A 15,996-nucleotide genomic window follows, 5' to 3' on the forward strand; every position below is an offset into this window, starting at 1 on the left:
GTAATTATTAAATTTGGAGATAGATGTAACATTGTTTATTCTGGAGATAATTGTGCTATATAATATTTGGAGGATATTATACCATTTGGAGACAATTTTGTAGTTATTATTTTTGGGAGCAAAACTTGTAATTTTTTTTTTTAGGCTGTTTTAGTGTGTTTAACGACTCGGGAGTGGGGCGTTGCTGATACCCTGTTGAGCTGCAAAAAGACACCATAATTCCAATCCTAAATTGCCTTCCAACTGTAAAAGCCACCAGTGCAATCTGCTGCAGAAACTCCTAGGGCAAGCACCTTCTAATCTGTTGCAAATTATGCACCAAATCATGGACGGTGTAGTTCAAAGCTGGGACATAGGATTTAACCCACAAAGCAATTCGAACCTCAATGGTTTCACACAAAGCTACGAAATTAGGCTCCACCCCATTGAACACAGAGTCATTCCTCTGTTTCCATATGGACCAGAAAATAGCATATGGTATTACACTCCACAACTTCTTTTCAAGTTGCCTCATTCTACAAGCAAACAACCACTGAAGAACACTCTGAACCGAACCTAGAGAAGCCCACTGCAGCCTCCACCCTTTGACAAAATAAGACCATATCAGCCACACAGAAGGGCAGTAAAGTAACACATGGTTAATAGTTTCCTCCACTGCTTTGCAGAAAACACAGCAAACATCAACATTGGCATTAAGGATACCAATCCTGCGCAAATAACTAACAGATTTGATTCTTCCCCTCCAAACTGACCAACCAAAGAATTGTGCTCTTGGTAGAGTAGGGGCCTTCCACAAAAAACTAGAGATCAAACTATTAGACCCAAAGCCCAATTCAAACCACTGATAGACAGATGATACACTGAAGCAACCAGTTGTATTAGCATTCCAAGTCAGACAGTCATCAACATTATCTCTGAGCAAAGGGGGACTACTTACATGCACTAGCAATCTACTCAATTCTTCTTCCTCTCAAGCAAAGAGGGGCCTCCTAAAATTAAACACCCAATTCTCATATACATCTCTATTGCTGTGAAACATGAATACAGACCCTTGTTTATCAACTGATAGAGAATATAGTCTAGAAAACTCATCTCTAAGACAAACACCCTCTGCCTAACTATCAAACCAAAATCTAATTCTTTTACCATTCCCAATCTTGACCACAACATTGCTCCTAAAAAATTGCATAAGATCTACCCTAGAAACCACAGTGTAAATAATGTCAACCCAAATCTTGGAGAAGCTGCTAACCCTCTCAATAGAAGGAAACCATGCCCATCCTGACTCTCTGTACTTACCACATATAACATCCTTCCAGAGAGAGTTCTCTTCAGTACCAAACCTCCGCCACCACTTCATTAAAAGGCATACATTCATAATTCTAGTTCTCTTAACACCCAACCCTCCTATGTTTTTACTTTTAGAAACATCCTCCCATTTCACCAAGTGCACTTTCCTCCTCAGATCTGAGCCACCCCAAAGAAAAGCAGACTGAATACTTTCCATCTTTTTTGCTACCATCTCAGGCATCTTAAAGATTGAGAGATAAAAAATAGGTAAGCTGGCAAGAACAGACTTAATCAAGGTCAGCCGACCTGCAAAGGATAGATATCTTCTCTTCCAAGAAGCAAGTCTTTGTTTACACTTATCAATCACTGGTAGCCAAGTTCTACTACTTCTTGGGTTGGCCCCTAATGGTAGCCCCAAGTATTTGATGGGCAATTTCTAGAATTTACAATTCAACCTACTTGCAAAATCTTGACCCAGTTCATCTGGAATCCCCACCTCACATACCACACTTTTATTAAAATTAATTCTAAGTCCTGACAAGACTTCAAAGCACTTGAGAATTCGTTTTATAATAACTATTTCCCCCCAATTAGCATCACAGAACAAAATGGTATCATCTGCAAATTGAAGATGAGTAATCCGAAGACCACTGGGCCCAACAGACGCCCCTCTAATCAAGCCCAAATTTTTAGCTCTACCCAGCAAGATATTAAGTGCTTCAGCCACAATGATGAATAGGAAAGGTGACAGTGGGTCTCCTTGTCGAAGTCCCCTTTGAGGACAAAATTCCGGAGTTGGAAACCCATTAACCAACACTGAAGTTCTCACAGAAGCAACACATTCCTTCATCCAACTAACCCACTTAGGACCAAAACCAAATTTAAATAACATAGAAAACAAAAATTCCCAATTGACCGAATCATAGGCTTTATGAAAATCTAGTTTAAGCACAACTCCACTTCCTCTAGCCTTCTTCCACCCATCTACTATCTCATTAGCAATAAGTATGCCACCTAAAATGTTTCTGCCCCTCAAAAATGCTAATTGAGTTTCATTTATGATCCTAGGCAGCACCTGTTTCAACCTATTTGATAGTACCTTGGCCAATATCTTGTATATGGAGCCCACTAAGCTAATGGGCCTATATTTATTTAGGCTAGCTGGGTTCTCATTTTTTGGGATTAAAGCTATAAAGGAACTGTTTAAACCACTAACCAACTTGGCATTTTGATGAAAGTCCCTCATAAATTGCAGTACATCCTCCTTCACAATATGCCAGCATTTCTGGAAAAAAAAAAAAACCCATATTAAATCCATCAGGCCCAGGGGCCTTGTTTCCCCCACAAGATTTAACAACACTTAAGATTTCCTCCTCAAAAAATTCTGCTTCCAAAAATCCTGAATCGTGGCCTTTCCCAATTGACTTAAAGGGACCATCTAAGGTGGGCCTAACCCTCAAAGACTTCTCAAACATATTGGTAAAGTGTTTCAAGACCTCAGCTTTAATAGCTAGTGGCTCTTCTACAGTATTTCCACTCACCAAAATAGAGCATAAGGCATTCCTATTACTTCTACATCTGGCCATAGCATGGAAAAAAGAGGTATTTTGATCACCCAATAATGCCCATTTAAGTCTAGATTTTTGGAACCACATCCTCTCCAGCATTTTACTTAATTGCCAATCATCACCTTTCAGTTCTCTCTTCCTAGCTAATTCATCTACAGATAAAGCCCTTACTTCGGCAACTATATCAAGGGCATGAACTTCCTCATCTGTAGCTTTGAGTTTGCTCTTTACATTTCCAAACACCTCATTATTCCACCTCTTCAAAGCTGATTTTAACCCTTTGAATTTGACTAAACATCTGAATCCAGCCCAAGTTTGTTCCACAAATGACAAGAATTTTGGATGCAAAGACCAAGCACTTATGAACCTGAATGGCCTAGGCCCCCAATCCCTCTCATCCTCCATCAAAACAATAGGGCAATGGTCAGAGACCAGTCTAGGTAAACCCCAAAGCTTAAAATTGAATGTCTGCAACCATTCTGGATTTAATAAAAATCTATCAAGCCTACTCCATCTATCACCCTCTTGTGAATGACACCAAGTAAACTTCCTTCCACACATAGGTAGATCAAAGACCTCTAATTGCTCTATCATTTCATTGAACTCCCTCATCCCCTTATCCCTCCTAGAACACCCTTTTCTTTCAGCAATGCTTTTAATTTCATTAAAATCCCCCCCAAGCACCATGGGTCCCAGAATTGTGATTTAAGATTCACAAGAATATCCGACACCCTTTTTCTTCCTACTAGATCATTTGGCCCATAAACATTAACAATTACATAGTTAAAAGAAAAAAAGATGGAACCTGCTAGGAGGATAAAATTGCGAGTGCAACAGCAGTTCTTGAGCTAAAAAACTTCAAGGTTCCAGAGACAAAGAAGCCCACCAGCAGACCCTATTGAATCAACTGACACAAACTTCATTTTATCTCCAGCCCAAATAGTTTGCACCAACTCTGAATTAACAACCTCTTTTTTGGTCTCTTGCAAGAGAGCCATATCTATCTTCCTCTCCTTAAGCACCTGCTTGACTTTCCTACACTTACCAGTCCTACCTAGCCCCCTAACATTCCATGATAAAAGCTTCATTTAACCAAAAAAGCACTCCTGAATCTCCTAGAAGAAGTCAATTAACTGAATACTCCCTTTCCCTTTTTGTGCACCTTGTCCATATCCATGGACTCCAATTCCCTAAGCTTGTTCACGACCTCCTCCTCTTTGCCTTCACATTGGAGCCTGAGTACTCGCCCTATCTGTAAAGTTGCTTCAGCCTCATTGAGTAGCAATCTACCACGACTGGAATCACTTGCCATAGGCAGCAAAATAGCAGCCGCTGCAGACCTAAGAATTGCTCATTTCTTGACTTGTGCTGATGGACCAATTCGGTTATGAAAGCTCGAGACCCCTTTTCTTATTCCAGACTCTCCTTCTCATCCCTTTACTCTTCTGTTTCCTGTAGGTTTTGTTAACTTGAGATGAAAGTTTTGAACACTCCCCAGACTTGCCCAAACCCACTCCACTAGCTGACTTAATTTGTAATTAGTGCTGGGCCGTAACCCTATAAATAGGCTAAAAATTATTCTCAACATTAGTTGGACTTTCTGAACAGGTAGTATCACCAAGGCCTTGGGCTTGAATAAAATTATTCCCCCCATTTTGGGCTTGAATAAAATTATTCCCCCCATGTTGGGCTTGGGCTTTGCCCAACACCAGCTCCAGATTTAAACCAGCCCCAATACCAGCAGAACCACTCACACTTCTTATGAACCCAGGCGTACATAATACATCATTGACATTTTCATGATCTCCACTCACACCTTGCATAGAGCCCACCAAATTGACTTCAAGGTTGACATTACGTGCTCCACATACCACTTCCAACATACTAATTGTCTCTTCCACCACAGAAACACTCTGTCCACTATTTATCTTTCCATCATCCACTGATACGGAACGCTCCCCTACTGCCACAACAACTCTCTGATCACCAACTCCTACCATAGCAGCCTCATCGTCCCTCTACACCACCGACAATTTACCCAGTACTGAATTGGAAGCCTCAGCCGTGGCCTCATTGTTTGAACTCTGGCTGCCACTTTCCTTTTGGGAGGATCGGCAACTGCATTGTTGCACTACTACCTTAGAAATTACAATCTGTTCCTCACAGATCTTGATTGGGTACAAAAGCCCTCTGCAATCTAAGATAATGGACGCGTTAATAGATTTCATACAGGATGTAGCTATCCTTATCTTGCCACATTGCAAGTTTTTTAGCTTCAAAGTGTCATCATCTAACTCAATAACCTGCCCCCATTGCCTCCCTATACTGTTGAAAGTGTTGAAGCTCCATAAGTTAGGAGGCACCCCATAACAGCTTAACCACACAATTCTTTCTTGATCCAAGAGCATGCCTTGTTTCCAAACTTTTACTAAGTCACTCCACTCCTTAATCCCATCTTCCATTCTATTAATTTCCTATTGCATCATCTTTACTGAGTTAAAGGAGAGTATCACATCTCTGCCCCCACCTATTGTAAATTTAACCTCCCCCAAACCCCTGATCAACAATTCCTTCTTAAAATCAGCTATAGAGCAAGAGGCCTTCAAGCTGACCACTACACTCTCATATAACCAGCCGTTTCCTTGTTCCAGTGCTCTGACAGTTATGGTTGGTTTTGACGTGGCCCCACCTTCTCGGAGAACCTGGGCATAAGACATGTTCCCTCTATGTAACCCTGGGATAGCAATAGACTTACCCCCATTTCTACCAACATTTGGATGTGCTGACTTATGCTTCACAACCTCCTCCTTCCCAAATTGGGCCATCTTGACCTTTAGAGCTTTATCATCACACCACATACCATCTGTTTTTTGAAGCGCCATAGTTGCTGCCACTAAACAATCATACCGAACAAAACCAAACCTAGTACGGGACATTTTTCTTCTCTTAAAGGGGATGAAGACATCCCTTACAACACCAAAATTTGAATATAGAGAATGTAACCTCTTCAGATCCATCGAGTTAGGGATGTCATCCACGATGATGGTATGGACAGCAGACTGAACCCTCCTGCCCTCTGAGCCTTGCCTTCCATGTCTATGAACCACTGGTCTCTAGCCTCCTAATTCTCTCTCTCTTCTCCTCTCCATGAGTTTGATCTTGAAAGTTGAGTCAACTATACAGATGAAAATGTAATTAACCCATTAAACTGTATGAAAAATGTTATAGAATTGTAATTATGTAGAATTTTTTTTATCTTTGGTGACATGTAAGGGTCCATGCGCAAAAAAAAAAAAAAAACAAATGAAGTTGAAAATGACAAACAAATTAAGTGGAAAAAGTCTTTAAATGAGAGAAGCAAATCATTCTGAAAAGTCTTTGATGAAATTGGAACATAATCAAACAGACAAAATAAAATATGATTATATATATTTTTTATTTAGAATTATCAGTGAGTGATAAATTTTTATTTATATATAAATTCTATAATATTAAAGATAAAATTTTAGACAAAAATGATGAGTATGTAGTAATATTTTTCCAAGTGATACTTTTGTCATAAAGTGGGAAAAAGGGTCAATCAAAAGCAACCACAAGAACTTGGAAGGAAGCAGAGAAGTAGAAAATAAAAAAATAATAATAATAATAATAATAAATAAATAAAAACTTCCTCCCCAAGCTAATTGACTACCACATATCTGGTGGGGTAAAGAAAATGGAAGGAAACTGCATTAGCCTTATTTGGTCTTCCGTGCTCTACAAGCTCATTGACTAACATAAAACAGACCTCATATTTCTCTCTCTCCCTCTCTCTCTCTCTGTAAATAAAGCTCACTTCTCAACTCAACTTTTATATCACTCATCTTCTCATTCTCTCACCTTTTCTCATTCCAAAATCATTTTCAACTTCATCCAAGAAAAAACGGCTAAAAGAATATGGTTGTTTTGTCGGCCATTTTCAGTTGCTTCTTTCCATCATCACCGGCACGGGTTTCTGACGATGCTGGAAGCCAACAAGTGAAAGCAGCGTCAATGGAGAAAAACAAAAGGAACACAAAATCATCAAAAGGAGCTCCAATTGTGGTGTCATACTTCCCTCTTAACTCCCAGCCGTCTCGCTTGTAGTAATTGAAGTTCATGATGGAATATGAAGTTTGAGTTTGAAAATTTTCACAATTCATGTTCCCCTATGTTATGCATTTTCAACTGCACGCTGGCGTCTCGCGATTTTTGTATTTCAAAATTCTCACTGCAGCTTGCTGCGTATAGTTTTAGTTGAAAATGCGTTAATAACTAGGGGGACATGAAATTTAAGAACAGAGGATCTTAAAATCAGACAAATTTCTTTGAAAAGTACTCTGATGATGGCCAAATCAAGGAATGGAGAGAGAACAATAAGTACTTGTTACACAAATAGTAGTGTTACTGGGGTTTCATTCTGGATAAGATCTTGTTAATCAAATGATTTGTGTTGTCTGTGGCCATGGAAATCATATTTCATTGTAATTTCATTAATTAAATGCATTATTAAGATTGTCTTCATTTGTTTGATTTCCCAGAACTCAGGTCATTTTTTGATGTTTATGTATGGTGTTATTTGACAATACTAAACAGAAACCGTTCTCCTTCTACTAGCACATGAAGTACAAGTGTAATTAGTGATGTTGATTTATTAACCAGAAAAGAATGGTAGAGAGAGAGAGAGAGAGAGACAGAGAGAGAGAGAGAAACTAGGGGAGTAAATATGTCAATTTAACAGAGTCGATTAGAAGCTTAGTGGTTCAAGGGGTTAGTTGGTGTTCTTGTAGATTGTTCTAATCATAACATAAAGACTGGCAGAGTATTGTGAAGAGTATCGTTGATTCTTCTAAACTTATCTAGACCATTAATTACATAGTTTGAATAATCTAGAAAATTCAGAAAGATCTATAAGACTCTAGAAAGATTTAGAAAAATTCAGAAGATTTTAAAATGTTATAGTAAGGTTTCGGAACATTAGAGAAACTTGGAGAAATTTAGAAGGGTCCCGAAGGTTCTAGAATATTTTAAAAGTATAGAAAGTAGTACTGTATACTAGAATAGTGAAGGGGCTAAATGTGAAATGGGTCGGGTCCAAGCCTTGGGTCGGCCCAATCTACTGAAGGCCAAATCCAAGTGGGTTAGATGAGTATATGGGCAAACTAATTGAGCCCAATTTCGTGATCAACAGTCCACCCAAGTCCTCAAGCACTTGGGCCTAACCCGCAGTAGAAAGGCTAGTCCAACCGTAGTGCTGGGCTGGGCCAAGCTGCGAGACTGAACCTATGGGCCGAACAGAAAATAAACCGAGCTCATACAAAGATATCCAAATAAGAACAGCCCATCTCCATGAATGATCCTGTAAAAGGCCGAGACAAGGCATAATGGTGTCGAGCCAAGGCATCGGTACCGAGCTGAGGAAACCTCGCAAGGAAACGTGGAAGTTGTAAATGTGCGCATGTGCAAGTTGCCACCTCAGCTGGTCCCCTACACCTAAAATCACGGAAGTTTTTGAATCAAATGAACGTGGTTTGTTATCAGCATGGCTACAATGAGTATATGCATTCAATGACAACTACCAGGTGGTCCCCCACCTTGAGCAATGCTAAGAGGACACCTGGCAGCATCTAAACTCCATGAACCCATCTTGAGAAGCAAGCAAAGAACACTATATATACAACATAAACTTCACATTGAAGGTAACGGAACTATTCCAAGCAAACTCAGCTCTCGATACATTTTTTCTCCGATTGCTAATTCCCACACCGGAGGGGTTATCCGGCCAACCCCGGACGGGCAGCTCTAACGGTGTTTCCTGTGGCAGGAACCTCAGTCCCTGGATAGTCCAACCGAGTGCGGAGCCCCGATCCACTTTCATCTAGTGCGGAATCCGGTACACACAATTGGTGCGGTGAACGTGGATCACTTCATCTCTGAGCTCTGCACTCAATTCCGGCGATGGGGATTGAGGACATTCCGCCTTCGACACATACTCCACAGACAGAGAAAACGAAGGACAAAGGTTTGGCACTCCCAACAGTCCCGGAGGAACAAATTGGAAACAATAATCGAACCCCTGATTCCGTCGAGCGTCGATTACCCTTCGCTGGAGGTTCTTCTCATCACTTCCTTCTGGAAAAGGATTATAGAGATCGAATCATAGACTCCATGGGGATGGAGATACAAGAGTTGAAAACCCAACTTAAGAGGGTGCTGGGCGATCCGACGGAAAAGAAGACAGAAGCGAAGCCCTCTCGTTTGCGACGGAAGAGCTCATCCAGAGAGCCACCAGTGAAGAAGTTCCCCAAGAATGAGTCTGGGCAACAAAGCCAGCCTATCCCAGTACAGAGTGAGGCAGTAAGCAGTCACACCCATGGGTCACGCCGGAGAAGGGTCAAGAGGCAGAAGACAGTTAGCCAACAGGCTGACTACCCTCTCCAGGACCTTCGTACTTGGTTAATTGGCAATAGGCAGAACGAACAACACCGGGATCATCTGGATTGTATTGTTCACCAGAGAGAACACCGAGCGCCGACAGGAGAACACCGAGCGCTGGACAGGCTCGTATCTTCATCATTCTCCCCGGAGATTGTGACCATGAGAGCTCCAAAGAAATTCACCCCACCAAAGTTCACTTCATACGACAAGAAGTCGGACCCGTTGACACATATTAGTCATTATAGACAGGTGATGTCCCTATGGAACCGAGATGAGACACTGATGTGTAAAGAATTCCGATCCAGCTTGGGAGAAACCAAACTTCGATGGTTTGATCGTCTCCCCGCTAGATCGATCCATGGCTGGAAGCAGCTCTCCGAAGAGTTCCTATCCAAGTTCATCTCCAACACTAAGATCCCGAAAGAGCCGGATACACTGTTCGGTCTCCGAAAGGAGCAGGAGGAAACGCTGCGCAATTATGCTAGGAGGTACTGGGAAGAGTACAATGACCTGGAGGAAAATGTGTGCAGCGAACAAATGGCCGTTATGTCCTTCAAACATGGTTTGCGCCCGAAAAATAAGCTGAGACAATCACTTACCAAGCGCCCGGCCACAGCTTTGAAAGATTTGGGTGCCAGGATTGAGTAGTACGCTCGCCTCGAGGACGATCAGATCCCCATTGAGGAAGCGTTAACAGAACAAACAGCTCGGCACAAGAAGAAAACAGATCGAGGAGAACAGCGAGGGATTATAGTGAATGAAGTAGATAAGTCCATATCCCACGAAGCCGTCGTGACTGTATTCAAAGAGCCAATCTATCGAATCCTGGAAAAGATCAAGAGAGAGCCCTTCTTTGTTTGGCCGCCGAAAATGTTGGGAGATCCAGCTCGGCGCAATCAGAAGCTCAGATGCGCCTACCACCAAGACAGGGGGCACTTGACTCAGAACTGCAGGGCACTGAAGCAACACTTGGAAGATCTAGTGGCAGCCGGGCACCTAAGGGATTACATTGATCAGGGCAAAGAAGTGGCCGAACCGGGGAGCCCACCACTAGAACCGAATGTTGAGTACCCACCTCGGTTGATAATAAATGTGATCCACGAGATAGCGACTCAGGAATCTGATGAGGCACTGAAAGAAGAGATCGCTAAGGCTGTGTAAATTCAGAGGGTCATGTCAGTGGAGCCTGCATCGAAAAAGGTACGTACAGTACCTAAATCCCCCATGTACACCGTTTCATTTACTAGCAAAGATTTAGAAGGCATACAGCACCCACATACTGATGCCCTGATTATAACTATGGGAATTGGGAAACGATTTGACGTAAAATGAGTCTTGGTAGATCAAGGTAGTGCAGCAGATATATTGTATTATGATTTGTTCAGAAAGCTTGGTCTCTCCGAGCAGCACCTCACCCCAGCAGCAGCCCCGTTGGTCGGTTTCAATTCACAGCCAGAATGACCGCTTGGCAGAATAGTGTTGCCAGTCGTGGTAGGAACAAAAACCCTCCAGATAGAGTTATTGGTTATTAATACACCATCCCCTTACAACGCCATACTTGGCCGCCCATGGATTCATCAAATGGAGGCAGTCCCTTCAACCTACCACCAGCTCATCCGTTTCCCAACAGAACATAGAGTAGAGCAGATCTCAGGGGATCAAGTTGCGTCCACACATTGCTTCATGGCAACATTAAAGGCAAAACAGCTCTGCAATCAGGTACAGATGGTAGAAGTGGCCGAACAGCCAGTCTTGGAAGATGCAGGGGGATCCCCAGAGGAAAAGATGGTAGAGGATTTGGAGAAAGTCTTGTTAAAAGAGGATGACCTAGAAAAGTACTTCCTTATTGGTACCTCGCTAGGCGCTGATGAGAAACTTCAGTTATTGGAACTGCTGAGAAAAAATATTGAGGTATTCGCATGGTCAGCATATGATACTCCAGGGTTGGGCCCAGAATTTGCTTGCCACAAGCTCAACATCAAACCTTCAGCTCAGCCCATTGTGCAAAAAATTCGAAGATCCTCAGTCGAGCACACCGAAGCAGTAATTGCCGAAGTCGAAAAACTCCTGGCTTCAGGAGCAATCAGGGAAGTTCAGTACTCGCAATGGCTGTCCAACACAGTTGTAGTCAAGAAGAAGAACAGAAAATGGAGAGTTTGCGTTGACTTCACTTGCTTGAACAAAGCCTGCCCTAAAGATAGCTTTCCTCTGCCTCGCATTGATCAACTAGTAGACTCAACAGCAGGGCATGAGCGCATGAGCTTTCTGGATGCTTATAGCGGTTATCATCAGATACCATTATTCGGTCTAGATCAAGAAAAGACAGCATTTATCACTCCGAGAAGAACTTACTGCTATAGAGTGATACCGTTCGGCCTCAAGAACGCCGGGGCGACCTACCAGCGGATGGTCACTCGGATGTTCAAGGATCAACTGAGAAAAACCATGGAAGCTTATATATATAATATGGTAGTCAAGAGCAAGTTCGCTACAGACCATCTTACAGACTTGAGAGAAGTTTTTGGCATCTTAAAAAACCATCAGCTTCGCCTCAATGCCTCGAAATGCGCTTTCGGGGTAGGAACAAGGAAGTTCTTGGGATATATGGTCACTCACAGAGGAATTGAGGCAAATCCGGACCAAATAAAAGCAATACAAGATCTTGAAGTACCAACAAAGGCTAAAGAGCTGTAGAAACTAGCCGGAATGGCGGCCGCACTGAATCGATTTATTAGCAAATCCTCAGATCGGATGAAGCCCTTCTTCCAACTTTTGAGAAAAAAAATGCAGCATTTGAATGGAGTAGCGAATGTACCGAAGCACTTCAAAGTCTTAAAAGATACCTCAGCACACCTCCTCTACTGTCCACTCCAGAACCAGGAGAGGAGCTATACCTCTATCTAGCAGTCTCAAATCATCCCGTGAGCGTAGTATTAATTCGAGAGGCTAACCAGGAACAGAGGCTTGTATACTACGTTGCAAGACTTTACTAGATGCCGAGACACGGTATCTACCATTGGAAAAGTTATCTTACGTGCTGCTTATCGCCTCGAGGAAGTTACAACATTACTTTCAGGGGCAAACCATCAACGTCCTCATTGAATTTCCCCTCAGATTTGTATTTAGCCGAGCCGATTTCTCTGGCAAAATAGCAAAATGGGCATAGAACTTGGCGAGTTTGACATTCGGTATCAACCTAGGACAGCAATTAAGGCCCAGGTCTTAGTAGATTTCGTCGCAGAATTTGCTCCCACCCAGAGTACCGAACCAGGGAACCCAAGTTCGGCACAGGTGCCACGTATCACCAAATAAGGAAAGCCCTGCGCTTCGGAAGCCTTGGAAACTCTTCATCGGAAACATCTGGCAGCTCTATGTTGATGAGTCGTCCAATAACCGAGGTTCGGGGGCAAGAGTAGTACTTATCTCTCCAGAATGATTTATCTGGGAACAGGCTCTCAGGCTCGGTTGGAAGGCTTTGAACAACGAGGCAGAGCACGAAACGTTGTTGGCTGGCTTACGCAGTGCTGAACACTTCAGTGCAGAACAGCTTCTTATTTTCAACGATTCACAACTAGTGGTAAACCAGCTTTCTGGGGTCTACGAAACACGGGATGAAAGAATGGCCATGTACGCAGGCAAGGCCAAAGACTTACTCAAAAAGTGTCAATCCATACGAGTGGAACGAATTAGTCGGGACAAAAACGGCCATGCTGATGCTTTGGCTTGTCTCGGTTCATCAGTGGATACAAAAGATGCCAGAAAAGTTTGGGTTGAGCTCGTGCCAGAGCCAAGCATTGCATCTCCAGTTCTCTGCAGCAACGTTGAGCTGATGTAACAACCCTCATATTGTTTACCGATTAATGACTGATTGATTACCGATAAACACTGATTACCGTTAAACTAAACTGATTATGACTGATAATCGAACTGATTAAAAGTACGGAACTGACTGACCGAAATTGAAACTGAATTGAATGAATACATCTGTTTGAATTGCATTTTATCTGTTGACTGTTTGTTTGACCTGTTCACGTCCTATGTTTAAACTGTTAATTGAAGGCCCTATCGGCGGCCGAACCGGGAATTGATTGATGTTTTGTGATCCTCATAATTAATGTGATTTTATGGTATATTTACCCGAAAACTGATTAGGTATGATTAAATTAGATTAAATATTGATCAATTGCATGAGTTTGACTTAATTACCAAACTAGCCTTAGTGGCCACTCAACATATATCATTTTGAGCCTCCTTGCATTCGTACATACACACTTCATCAGCTCATCCTTAGACTCAACCGACCTAGGTAGAGAGTGAGAGAGAATTGTATTGTGCTTGAGGGTTTGGCTTGGAACTTGGTAGAATCTTGAAGAATTGAAGTATAGATTGCATATTTGAGCTCCTAGACTTGCATTCAAAGAACTTAGGTATGAATTTCACCTCCTCATTCTTGTGTTTGAACTAATTCTTGCATGGTCCATGTTAAATTGTAGAGCTAAGTCATGTTTTAGTTCATACATGTTGATATAGAGCATAATTCATGCTTGCATGTGTTCTTGGTTGAATTTGGAGTTGAGTTCATGGCAAAGTGGTGCATGCATGTCCATAATTTTGTACTGGTCCATGTTTTGAACTTGTTTTTGGATTACTTGGCTCCTTAGAGCATCAAATTGGAGCTTCAAAATGGTTTGAATTCATGCATGTTTGCATGTTCATATTGTTCTTGAAAGTGGTTTGAAAATGAGTTTGAATTTAACACCCTTGGGCTTTGATTTCTCAAAATTGAGCTTGAAACCATGTTAGACTATGTGTTTATAAATGTTTTCCAGAAAATGGGCCCAAGAGGATTGGTTTTGATGCATTTGATTGTGAGTTTGAACTTGGAGGTGCAATCTGGAATTCCCAGATTCTGCACTTACGCTCGAGCGGGGAAAGTGGCGCTCGAGCGTGGAATCCGAGCATTCAGCATCTCTCTGCACTGTTTTACAGTCCGCTCGAGTGGAGGATTGGGCGCTCGAGCGTAGTCATGTCTCAAGCTCGAGCGAACGTCGAGCGGAGATTTCACCCATCCAGTACTTTTACAGTACGCTCGAGCGGGAAAGTTTACGCTCGAGCGTGTACCTTTGTTGCATGACCGCTCGAGCGGGGGAAACCTGCGCTCGAGCGGGGATCTGTTTTTCTGAAAATGCTTTTAAAAGTGCATCTTTGCATCCTCATCCCATTCTAGGCATTCTTAGGCCTAGTTTAAGACATCTTGTTGAGGATATAGATGTAGAACACACCGAGGCATTAGGGGTTAAGTTATTATATTTCCCAGCTGTGTAGCTTAGTGTGTTCAATCTGTTAACTATGTAGGGTTGGCGACTGGGGAGGCACGCTCTAGCATACTGTAGCCCGAACTCTGTGAGTAACAATTGTGTAATGATATGTTCAACTGATTATCTTTGAGTACTGAACTGAACTGTTTACTGAACTGGTATTACTGAATGAATGTATGTCCTTTATTTCTGAACTGTACTGTGGCATCCTTAGTACCTACTATTTACTGTTACTGTTACTGAAATCTCTGTCGGTTCCCTCGTGGAGCCACTACTGTTTACTGACTGATGGCCATCATTACTGTTCGATCTTTTAAGACCTACTGTTACTGATATGCTAATGGATGTACCACATATGACTGTTTACTGTACTGAACAACTGAAATACTGATTGAAATGAACTGTTTTCATTACTGTAAGGACATTCATTCTAAACCCCTTTACGCTTTATGTTATCCATTGGGCTTTAGCTCACTGCTCATATATATATGTAGGTGTGCAGGCACCGGACCAAAGCTAGAGGCGTCAGGGTTATCCCAGTTTTGTCAAGCCAACCTTTGTGCCTCGCTGCGAGGTTCCGAGCCTATCGTGTTAAGGCTTAGGGGTGTTTTATAATTCCCCCTTCTGTACCGTCTTACTGCTCTGTATAGACTGACTGTTCACTGTACTGCTACCTAGGGTTGAGTCCCTAGTCTATATGATTATAAATATTGTGCATACTGTTCTGTACTGTTTACGTATGAATGTATGAAAAATCTTTTTGGCATTCAGACTATCACAGCTCAATGGACATTATTTATCTACTGTATTGGCTTCCGCCAGGCCCTGTACTCTGTTTTACTGTACTACTGTTCTGTAGGCCTTCGGTAGTCTTGGATTATTGGCCGGTTACGGTGCTAAACCCATAGGGCTGGGTTTGGGTCGTGACAGAGTGGTATCAGAGCGATACTTACCACGAGTTATACCGCACACACGTGTCCAAATGAGCTATAGGGTGTCCTAAAAAAGTGATTAGGGCATTTCATGAACTTGAAAAGTGTGTGGTTATGTTGTGACTGAATACCCGCTAACGTGTTAAACTGTTAAACAAATGACCGCTTATGTTTAAAACTGTTATAACTGCTTATAGTGAAATGGACAATGCAAATGAACCTGAATCCTCATCTACTGAGGCAAGAATGGAAAGAATGGAAAGAATGATGGAACTGATAATTGCTAGACTTGAACAACAACAAAACCAACAGCCCCCACCTCCTCCTCCTCCGGTATAGCCGGAACCTAATGCGAATGTGAATGATGGGGATATTATTGCTCTGACCCAGAAGTTCAGCAAAATGAAACCACCACCCTTTTAGGGAGGCCTC

The sequence above is a fragment of the Camellia sinensis genome, chromosome 2 (genome assembly GCF_055761805.1).
Source record: "Camellia sinensis isolate YWXY chromosome 2, ASM5576180v1, whole genome shotgun sequence".
In the NCBI taxonomy this organism is placed as follows: Eukaryota; Viridiplantae; Streptophyta; class Magnoliopsida; order Ericales; family Theaceae; genus Camellia; species Camellia sinensis.